General features: G+C 44.5%; 1 pseudogene; it reads left to right on the top strand.

Moving 5' to 3' along the window:
• The first annotated feature begins 400 nt into the window (after positions 1 to 400).
• On the top strand, positions 401 to 2,175 carry LOC147579348 (UMP-CMP kinase-like; annotated as a pseudogene).
• The last annotated feature ends 9,087 nt before the right edge of the window (positions 2,176 to 11,262 follow it).

Genomic DNA, 11,262 nt, shown 5'->3' with positions numbered 1-11,262 from the left:
AAATGAGTTAAGAATGTCATCATAGGGGCGCCTGGGCGGCGCAGTCGGTTAAGCGTCCGACTTCAGCCAGGTCACGATCTCGCGGTCCGTGAGTTCGAGCCCCGCGTCGGGCTCTGGGCTGATGGCTCAGAGCCTGGAGCCTGTTTCCGATTCTGTGTCTCCCTCTCTCTCTGCCCCTCCCCCGTTCATGCTCTGTCTCTGTCTGTCCCAAAAATAAATAAACGTTGAAAAAAAAATTTAAAAAAAAAAAAAAAAAAAAAAAGAATGTCATCATACCTGGCGTCAGCTGGCTCAGGGTCGGGCCAAGATGTGGGGGTGTGGAGAGCCTCTGAGGCAAGTCCTGGGCCTTAGCTTCCCACTGCTGACCCTCCAGCCGCCTTTCCTCTGTCCTCACTTCGTGGGGAAACCACTCGTCATGTTTGTCTCGGGCAGTCCCAGCACTGGCAAGGGGACCCAGTGTGCATCGTAGAGAAAATGAGCTACACATACCTGTTTGCAGAACTTCTTCGTGATGAAAGTAAGAGCCCAGATTCACGGGATGGTGGACCCACTGAAAAGTGCATTGAAGATGAAAATACCGTGGGGCACCTGGGTGAAGTCGGTTAAGGTCCGACGTCAGCTCAGGTCATGATCTCGCGGTTCGTGGGTTCATGTTTCTCTTCGGGCTCTGTGCTGATGTCTCAGAGCCCGGAGCCAGCTTCAGATTCTGTGCCTCCCTCTCTGTCTCTCCCCCGCTTGTGCTCTGTCTCTCAAAGGTAAATAAACCTTAAAAAAAAAAAAAAAGATGGAAAGATTGTGCCAGTTGAGATAACCATCAGTTTGTCAAAGAAGAAAATGGATCAGACAATGGCTGCCAATGCTCAAAAGAATGGATTCTTGATTGATGGGTTTCCAAGGAATCAAGACAACCTTTAAGGTTGGAACAAGACCATGGATAGGCAGGCAGATGGAACTTTCGTTCTTTTTTTTTTTTTTTCCAACGTTTATTTATTTTTGGGACAGAGAGAGACAGAGCATGAACGGGGGAGGGGCAGAGAGAGAGGGAGACACAGAATCGGAAACAGGCTCCAGGCTCTGAGCCATCAGCCCAGAGCCTGATGCGGGGCTCGAACTCATGGACCACGAGATCGTGACCTGGGCTGAAGTCGGACGTCTAACCGACTGCGCCACCCAGGCGCCCCACGTTCTGTCTTTTGACTGTAATAGTGAGATCTGTATTGAACAATGTCTTGAGAGGGGAAAGGGTAGTGGTAGAAGCGATGACAACAAAGAGAGCCTGGGACAGAGAATTCAGACCTATCTTCAGTCAAGAAAGCCAATCATTGACTGATATGAAGAGATGGGGAAAGTTGAAAAAAATAGATGCTTCTGGCCTGGATGACTCAGTCGGTTGAGCATCTGACTCTTGATTTTGACTTAGCTCGTGATTCCTCCATTCATGAGTTCAAGCCCCACATTGGGGCTCTGCGCTGACAGTGCAAAGCCTGCTTGGGATCCTGCCTCTTACCTCTCTCTCTGTCCCTCCCCCACTCACACGTGCTCTCTGTCTCCCAAGATAAATCAATAAAAATTTAAAAACAAGGGGCGCCTGGGTGGCGCAGTCGGTTAAGCGTCCGACTTCAGCCAGGTCACGATCTCGCGGTCCGTGAGTTCGAGCCCCGCGTCAGGCTCTGGGCTGATGGCAGCCGCGTCAGGCTCTGGGCTGATGGCTCAGAGCCTGGAGCCTGTTTCCGACTCTGTGTCTCCCTTTCTCTCTCTGCCCCTCCCCCGTTCATGCTCTGTCTCTCTCTGTCCCAAAAATAAATAAACGTTGAAAAAAAAATTAAAAAAAAAAAAAATTTAAAAACAACAACAAAAAAAGAAAATAGATGCCCTAAGTCTGTTGATGAAGTTTTCGATGGAGTTGTGAAGATTTTTTTTTTATAATTTTTTTTCACGTTTATTTTCTAGAGAAAGAGAAAGAGAGAGAGACAGAGCGTGAGGGGGGCATGGGCAGAGAGAGAGGGAGACACAGAATCTGAAGCAGGCTCCAGGCTCTGAGCTGTCAGCACAGAACCCAATGTGGGCTCAAATCCATGAACCATGAGATCATGACCTGAGCGGAAGTAGATGCTCAACTGACTGAGCCATCCAGGCGCCCCGGAAATTGTGAAGATTTTTGACAAAGAAGGCTGACTCTAAACCTGAAACCATCCTTGAAATCATGCTTGAATATTGCTTTGATAGCTGCTATTACAAACCCCTTTGAAGGCAGTTTTAATCTTTCATAATTACCTCTTAATGGCTAGAAAGTATGTAGTAAGACAAATTAAATTAAAAAAAATTTTTAAATGTTTGTTTATTTTTGAGAGAGAGACAGAGACAGAGTGCTATCTATGGAAGGACAGAGACAGGGAGACCCAGAATCCGAAGCAGGCTCCAGGCTCTGAGCTGTCAGCACATGGCCCGATGCAGGGCTCCAACTCAGGAGTCACGAGATCATGACCTGAGCCAAGGTCAGACGCTTAACCAACTGAGCCACCCAGGCGCCCTGACCAATTGCATTTTGTATTTTTGATTTTTTTGGTCACAGGAGTAGATCATGAATTCGGGTCTAACTTCATCTTAGCTATGGTACCCACAAAACAAAGAAGGATATCAGCTAATTCTTTGTTTTTCCTCAAAAAAGCATATCCTTTTTATAGTTTGTGCCTTCTGTGAGCAGAGCTTTAGTCTGTGTATATCCCTTTAGTAATTACAACACGTTAGGATTAAGGATTTTCTACTTCCTTGTTTTCTTGCAGGTTTTAAACATTTTAAGTGAATTTTATGGACCAAATTCCACAGGAATTTTTGTGTGGTCAGTTCTTGCAAAATGTGTTTGATAAACAAACTCATAAAATGAATTCCTAGAAGTGTTTTAGTATTTATCAAATAACTGAGCATTTCCTATAGGAAGGTAAGAAACCTTAGGCTTTGTTTTATTGCAATTTACAGAAAGTTGTGTGACAAGGCATCTTTTTTGCTTCCAGGGATCGGGATGGGGTCACTGGGGGTTCGGAGCCTGGCAGATTATCAGCTTTAGTGTGACATGAATCGGAGGGTTAGGGGCAAGGATCACATCTAATGACATGTGTTCCTGTGCCCTTTTATATAAGCGTTATTCATGTTAAACTGATTTTTAACAAAATTCCTATCAGTGGAACCTTGAAATGCATGTACTAGGCTTATGGTAAAATGATTTGGTTAGTGTTTTGTTATTTTGATTTTTACTTACGCTTATTTTTGAGAGAGAGGGAGACAGAGCATGAGTGGGGGAGGGGCAGAAAGAGAGGAAGACAGAATCAGAAGCTGGCTCCAGGCCCTGAGGGGTCAGCACAGAGCCGGATGGGACTCGAACTCACCAATCATGGGATCATGGGATCGTGACCTGAGCCAAAGTCGGACGCTGAACCGACTGAGCTACCCAGGAGCTCCTGGTTAGTGTTTTAGTAACACTTCATTGGAATTTCTTTTGTTTGTTTGTTTTCTTTTCTTTTTTTTTTTTTGCTTTTAAAGTTTATTTATTTATTTCAAAAGAGAGAGAGGGAGGGAGAAGGGAAAGGAAGGAGGGAAAATCCCAAGCAAGCTCCACACTGTCAGCTCAGAGCCTGACGTAGCTTGATCTCAGGAATCTCAGGAACTGTGAGATCATGACCTGAGCTGAAATCTAGAGTCTGAAGCTTAACCTACTGAGCCACCCAAGAGCTGCCCCCCCCCCCACTTAATATTCATATAAAGGTAAAATAAACATTTCAATAGGAAAGATCTTTGGCAGATCTCACTCCCATTGGAGTACAGCAGGGAGTCCAGGAGACTGTAGGTAGGGTGTGGTGGGGACTCAAATGATGACAGGGACGGAGGTTGTGTACAGACGCAGCCGTGTGGGCTTTCACTCCCTGAGACTGACCTGGCTACCTCCACTGCTGAGTGCCCCGTCTGCTTGTAGCAAAGACCAATACTGCATCCCCAACATGGCGCCATTCCCTGGGGTGGGCGATCAGCCATCTACCTAGCGGCCGGTTGATTACACTGGATGGCTTCCACCTTGGAAGAGGGAACACTTTGTTCTTCTTGAAACGGACGCTTACTCTGTGTATGAATTTGCCTTCCCTGAGTGCAGTGCTTCTGCCCAAACTACCATCTGTGGACCTCCAGAACGCATTATCCACACAGCATTGCTTCTGACTGAGGAGCTCACTTGGTTGCAAAGCGAGCTCCTGTTTATGGAATTTACTGGTCTCGCAATGTTTCCCATCATCCTAAAGGGGCTGGGTTGATAAAATAGTGGAACAGACTTTGGAAGACTCAGTTACAGTGCCAACCAGGTAGTGATACCTTTCAGGGCTGGGGCAGTGTCCTCCATTAGGCTGTGTGTGCTCCAAATCATCCAGCACATGGTGTTGTTTTCTCACAGCCAGAATTTACATGTCCAGGAATCCAAGGCGTAGAAATAGGACTGATATCCCCTACTGCTGTCTCTAGTGACCCACTAGCAAAATTTTTGCTTCTAGTCCCCCTGGAGCTATGCCCTGCTGGTCTAGAGATCATGCCCTACCGTTAAGGTCAATAGAAAATTATAATAACCCAATCTAGGCAGGACACTAGTGGCTTAGACCCCTGAGGAATGAAGGTTTAAGTCACTACCAGGAAAAAAATTACCAGCTGAAGTGCAGGTTGAGGACACAAAGAATACGTTGTAGTCTCTTGATAAGTTTGATGAGTATAATGCAATGTTGTTGTCTATAGTCACTATACTTACATTAGATCTCTATTGCTTATTTACTACTCGTTGGGTTCAAAGGGAATATGGAATGGAAAATGAAAGAAAGTAGATATAAACGTCACCTGTGACCATGTGATCAATTTCAGAAACAAAGCCTGTGATTGTTGTAAGTGTTTCTTCCCTTGTTTTGTTATTGTATAAATCTACTCCCGGCTCCTATAACAGAATATCACAGACTTGGTGGCTTAAACAACAGAAATTCATTTTCTGGCACTCCTGGAGGCTGGAAGTCCCAGGTTAAGGTGCTTGTGTGGTTGTGAAGGGGAGGAAGACATTATTTTTAGTCCACATTTCATCTAGCTGGACTAAGAATTAAATTTACAAAGGACAGATTAATAGGGGAAACACCCGGAGTTTTATTACATGCGCATAGAGGCCCCATAATAGCATTGAGACATAAAGAAATAACCAGGACAGGCAGTTTTCATACTGTTCAGACAGAGACAATCTGTGAGGAATTGAGAGGAGAAAGAAAACTTAACTTTGGGAGCATCCATTAAGGAAGACATTCTAAACAGAATTTGGGCTGGGGTATGGGCGCCTGGGGGGCTCAGTTGTTTGAGCTTCGGACTTCAGCTCAGGTCATGATCTCACGGTTCGTGGGTTCGAGCCCCACTCCGTGACCTCAAGGAGCCTGCTTTGAATTCTGTGTCCCTCTCTCTCTCTGCTCCTCCCCTGCTCTCTCTCTCTCTCAAAAATAAATAAATATGAAAAATAAAGAAATAAAGAATTGGGGCTGGGGTAGTAAATTAGCTCAAAGCAATAAGGGTTGTTTACAGTCTTCTGGGCTCTGAATTTCCTATCTCTAGGGGAGGATGTCTCCTTACTTCCTGGTACAGGGATGCTATCTTTCACGTGGGAGATTTTTCTTCTTTCAGGAGGACAGAGGAGGATCTGAGTGTCTTTATTGATTAGACTGTCTCTTACAAGTAAATTTTGTTCAAAATAATCAATATGCCAAAGTGGCACATTTTGGGGCAGGCTGCTTTTGGCCCCTGCAGCTGGGCCTGATGAGAACTCTCTTCTGGGATTGCCCGTGGCAGCCTTCCTGGTGGGGCCTCACACAGCCTTCCCTGTGTGTTTGTACTCCTGGTGTTTCTTCCTCTTCTCACAAGGACATCAGTCCTGTTGGATTAAGGCCCTACCCTTATGACCTCATTTAATCTTAATTACTTCCTGAAAAGTCCTTTTCTGCAAATAGAGTCACATTTGGAGTTAGGGCTTCAACATATTAATGTGAAGAAGACATAGTTGAGGGGCGCCTGGGTGGCTCAGTCGGTTGAGCGACCGACTTCGGCTCGGGTCATGATCTCGCGGTCTGTGAGTTCGAGCCCTGCGTCGGGCTCTGTGCTGACGGCTCAGAGCCTGGAACCTGCTTCGGATTCTGTGTCTCCCTCTCTCTGTCCCCCCTCCCCTCATGCTCTGTCTCTCTCTCTCTCTCTGTCAAAAATAAACATTAGAAGACGTAGTTGAGTCCTTAACAGTTACAAATGTGTGTGTGTGTGTAGCAAATATTTTTATTTACTTTGTTCTCTTACCCCCATGACATCTAACACAAACCGTATTCATAGTTAACTTTACATTATAGTATTTAAGTTACAGGATATCAGGGAGAAGAGTGAACATCACCCAAAGACTTTGCATTATCTTATTGGGAGAGAACATGTTTTTGGTTATACCCCGGAAAGTCTTATGTAGGCAGGAGTAAGACTTTGCTCTTTGCCTTAGTTGGAGATTAAATATGGGTTAAAGAGATGTATACGAGTGCTAAATTGATAAGGATTGTTTCCAGTTTAGGGCTATCGCTCACAATGTTGTATTATTCTTGTATATTTTTCCTGGTGTATGTGAGTATTTCTAAGGACATACACTGGGTAGTGGAATTGCTGATTTAGAGAGTATGGGTATTTTTATTATCTATTTTATTTTTAAATGTTTCCTTATTTTTGAGAGAGAGAGAATGTGTGTGTGTGTGCGCGCGCGTGTGTGTGTGTGTGTGTGTGTGTGTGTGTGTGTGCCCGAGTGGGGGAGGGGCAGAGAGGGGGACAGAGGATCTGAATCAGGCTCTGCACTGACAGCCGCCAGCCAGATGCAGGGCTTAAACTTGAAGTCAGGTGCTCAACCTACCGAGTCACCCACGTGCCCTGAGTTGTTTGTTTTTTTGTTATTGAGTTTTAAGAGTTCCCTATATATTCTGGATATTAATCCTGTATCATCAGTTGTGATTTACGGATATTTTCTCCCAATCTGTGGGCAGCCTTTCTACTCTGTTCATATTGTCTTCTTGGTGCACATACATTTTTTACAATTTTAGAATTTTAAATTAAAGCCCAGAATTAATTTAAATTTTATTGTTGTTGTCTGTGACTTGGTGTCATAGCTAAGAAATCATGGCCAATTCCAGTGTCGTGAAACCTTTGCCATATGTTTTCTTCTAGGAGATTATGGTTTTAGGTCTATATATGGTGTTAGGTAAGGATCCAACTTCATTCAACTTTATTGCCTTTGAAAAGTTTTATAGTTGTGCTTTTCCCATTTAGATCTATGAATTACCTGCAATTGATGTTTGTGTATGGTGTGAGGTAGAAGTCTAATTTTATTATTTTTCATATGGATGATTAGAGGGAGAGACAAAAGTCCTAGTACCAGCTAGTGAGATTAGTTTCCCATTTTTCTTCAGTACTGCCTTTATTGAGTCTCCGTATATATGTAGTTTACTCAATTTCACTTGTCTACTTGCCTACATGTGGGCAGGGCTATACCGTCTTAACTGGTATAACTATAATAAATACTGATATCTAATAGAATAAGTTCACATATTTTATTTGTGTTTTAAACAAGTGTCTAGGCTCATACTATTTTTGGCTCATATTATTGAGTCAAAGTCCATCACATAAATAGGGAGTCAGTCAAATTTTTAAAAACATATTTTAAGAATTTGTTTGGAATCACAGTGAAGGCATAGAAATTTGGAGGATATAGCAGCGCCTGGGTGGCTCAGTGGGTTAAGCATCTGACTCTTGATCTTGGCTCAGGTTATGATCTCGTGGTTCGTGAGTTTGAGCCCCGCATCAGGCTCTGCACTGACAGGGGGGAGCCTGCTTGGGATTGTCTCTCTGCCCTGCCCCTGCTCTCACTCTGTCTCTCTCAAAATAAATAAATAAACTTAAAAAAAGAAAATAACTGGAGGATATTTACACATTTAAAATATTAAATTTGTAATACGACAAGGATTTATCTCTCATCTTCTTAAAATTTTTTTTAAAGTATTTATTTATTTATTTATTTTGAGAGAGAGACTCAGACAGCATGAGTAGGGAAGGGGCAGAGAGAGAGGGAGAGAGAGAGAATTCCAAGCAGGCTCCACATTGCCAACACAGAGCCCTATGCAGGGCTCGAACTCACAAAGCTGTGAGATCATGACCCGAGCCGAAACTGAGAGTCGGATGCTTAACCGACTGAGCCACCCAGGAGCCCTTAAATTTTTTATTTTATTTTATTTTTTTTATTTTTTTATTTTTTATTTTTAAAATTTTTAACATTTTTTTATTTATTATTGAGAGAGAGAGAGAGACAGAGACAGAGACAGAGACAGAGCATGAGCGGGGGAGGGGCAGAGAAGGGGGAGACAGAATCCAGAGCAAACTCCAGGTTCTGAGCTGTCAGCACAGGGCCCGATGTGGGGCTTGAACTCACAACCTGTGAGATCATGACCTGAGCTGAAGTTGTACATTAACCAACTGAGCCACCCAGGTGCCCCGCCCTTAAATTTTTTAATTAAAATATAGTTTTCTCTGTAGACACATTATGTAACTTTTGTTACATCTATTACTAGGTCCTTGATATTTTTTGATGCTATTGTACATCACATGCTTTTATTAAATTTTATTTTCTTCTCTTGTAAGTTGAAATATGATAGAATTTGGGGGTACCTGGGTGGCTCAGTTGGTGCTGGTCCAACTCTTGATTTTGGCTCAGGTCGTGATCTCATGGTTCATGAGTTCCAGGCCCGCATCGGGCTGTGAGCTGACAGCGTGGAGCCTGCTTCGGATTCTGTCTTTCCCTCTCTCTGCCCTTCCCCCACTTGCATGCATGATCTTCCCCCGCCCCCAAAATAAAATAAAAACCATGATAGATCTAGCAACCTTGCTCATTTTTAAATTCTAATAATTCATCTGTAGATTAAAATTTTTTATGTACCTAATTATCATGCAAGTAATCATATATTTCTTACTTTTTCAAATTCTTATATCTTGTAATTTTGCGTGTAGTCATTCTTCTACTTGCTAGGATTTCCAATACAATATTAAACAGAAGTGGGAATACTGAGCAGCTATGAATTATTCTCAATGTCAAAGCAAAAGCTTTTAGTGTTTTACCATTAAGTATGATATTTGCCATGGCTTTTTAAAAAAAATTTTTTTTGGGATGTTTATTTATTTTTGAGAGAGACAGAGCGTGAGCAGGGGAGGGGCAGAGAGAGAGGGAGACACGGAATCTGAAGCAGGCTCCAGGCTCTGAGCTGTCAGCACAGAGCCCGATGCGGGGCTCAAACTCATGGACTGCGAGATCATGACCTGACCTGTAGTTGGCTTAACCAACTGGGCCACCCAGGTGCCCCTGATATTTGCCGTGGCTTCAACGCACACTTTGATTAAGAAGCATGCCTGCAGCAGAACACCTTGTCCCCAGCCAACTCTGTCTAGAAATTACAGTGCAAGTAGGTAGGCCTCATAAAATATGTAAATCCTCCAGATGCCCCCACCCCTATTCTTGGGGTGGCCCTGTGGCCTGTAGACAGAGAGGCCGGGAGGGGAAGAATTCCTGCCCTGCGTTTGTTTACAGAGGGATCTAGTGGGGCAATCTGCCTTTGGGGACGGAAGTTGCTATTCAGCCCAACAGCGACACCATCTGGATAGAACAGGAATGAACTGAAGCGTCCAATGAGTTGAACTTAGAACAGTTGGGCTGATGATCACTCAAAAACCCTGGCCGTTAACGCTTTGTGCTGACAGTTGGACTGTTCTAAAGGGATTTACCCTATGGCTTGGACAATGAGAAGCCGAGAGGTGGATATTCAGGAATAAGCCCTTGTAAAGTCAGAATATATGGATAGAGAAGCACCCGGCTGATTCAGCTGGTGGAGCACCAGACTCTTAACCTTGGGGTTGTGAGTTGGAGCCCCACGTTGGGTGTAGAGATTACTTAAAAAAAAATTTTTTTTTTAACGAAAAAAAAGTACGTGTGGGGGTTCCTGGGGGGCTCAGTTGCTTGAGCATCCAACTTCAGCTCAGGTCACGATCTCGCGGTTCGTGAGATCGAGCCCCGCGTTGGGCTCTGGGCTGACAGTTTGGGGCCTAGAGCCTGCTTCGGATTCTGTGTCTCCCTCTTTCTCTGCCCCTCCCCCACTTGCACTGTCTCTCTCTCTGTCTCTCTCTCTCTCTCTCTCCCCCTCTCTCAAAAATAAACATTAAAAAAAATAGTAAGTGCAAAGACATTTGGGTTCCCCTACAAGAGCCTGAAGCAGTCTTCACTGTCTTCCCAGCTGTAAGGGACTGACAATCAGGAAGCTCATGTCCTAGCTCTGGTCTAAGCCCCAGGAACTGACCCTTCAGTAGATACGAAATTGGGTGCAAAGAGTGGGTACTGCAGTGCTGGAGTAGTATGGCATGGAGCCAGAGATGCTGGATTGCTCTGGAACTACAGTGATTTGGTTAATCCAGTAACAGCATGCTCTGTGTATTCCAAACAACGCCCAAGGCAATTGCCAAGGGAGTTTGGGTCCACCTACCACGGTTCCCAACCAGTGAGTGAGTGGCGAGTAGATTAGATTGGCCACCTCCTTCCGAATGAGGGCTCTAAATATGCCTTTGTGTGGACACGGCAGCTGGTTGAACCCAAGCTTTTCCCTGTCCCTGTGCAAACCAGGGTGCCACCATGAGGAAATTAGAGAAGCCGAGTGCCCAGTACTCCCACTGAATCGACAAGTGTTTGGGAGGTGGCATTTCAAAGGTCGTGATGTCCAAGACTGGGCAAAAGAACGTGGCATTGAATGGAGCTTTCATCCCCCCTATAATCTGCAAACAGCAGGACTGGTAGAGAGGAAAAATGGAATATTAAAGCAGCAGATGAAATTATTGACAAGTAAAACCACTTTGGCTGGGTGAACGAAGGTACTGCCCCGGGCTCTAATACTTTTGAATGATCAACCAGTAGGGACTATTGTTCCATATGCCAGACTGGGGACGCCTGCTGAGACACTCAGTGTTGTAAATGTATAAAAATCATGGGAGGGGCACTGGATGACTCAGCCGTTTAGGCATCTGACTCTTGATGTCGGCTCAGGTCACGATCTCCTGGTTTGTGGGATCGAGCCCCGTGTCGGGCTCTGCAATGACAGCGCAGGGTCTGCTTGGGATTCTGTCTCTCCATCTCTCTTGCACCCTCCCCCACCCCCT

This window comes from Puma concolor, chromosome B4, assembly GCF_028749965.1.
Source record: "Puma concolor isolate L17-30 chromosome B4, mPumCon1.1.hap2, whole genome shotgun sequence".
NCBI classification, from domain to species: Eukaryota; Metazoa; Chordata; class Mammalia; order Carnivora; family Felidae; genus Puma; species Puma concolor.
Note: the sequence above shows the minus strand (reverse complement) of the source record. Positions and strands in the feature narration are given on the sequence as shown.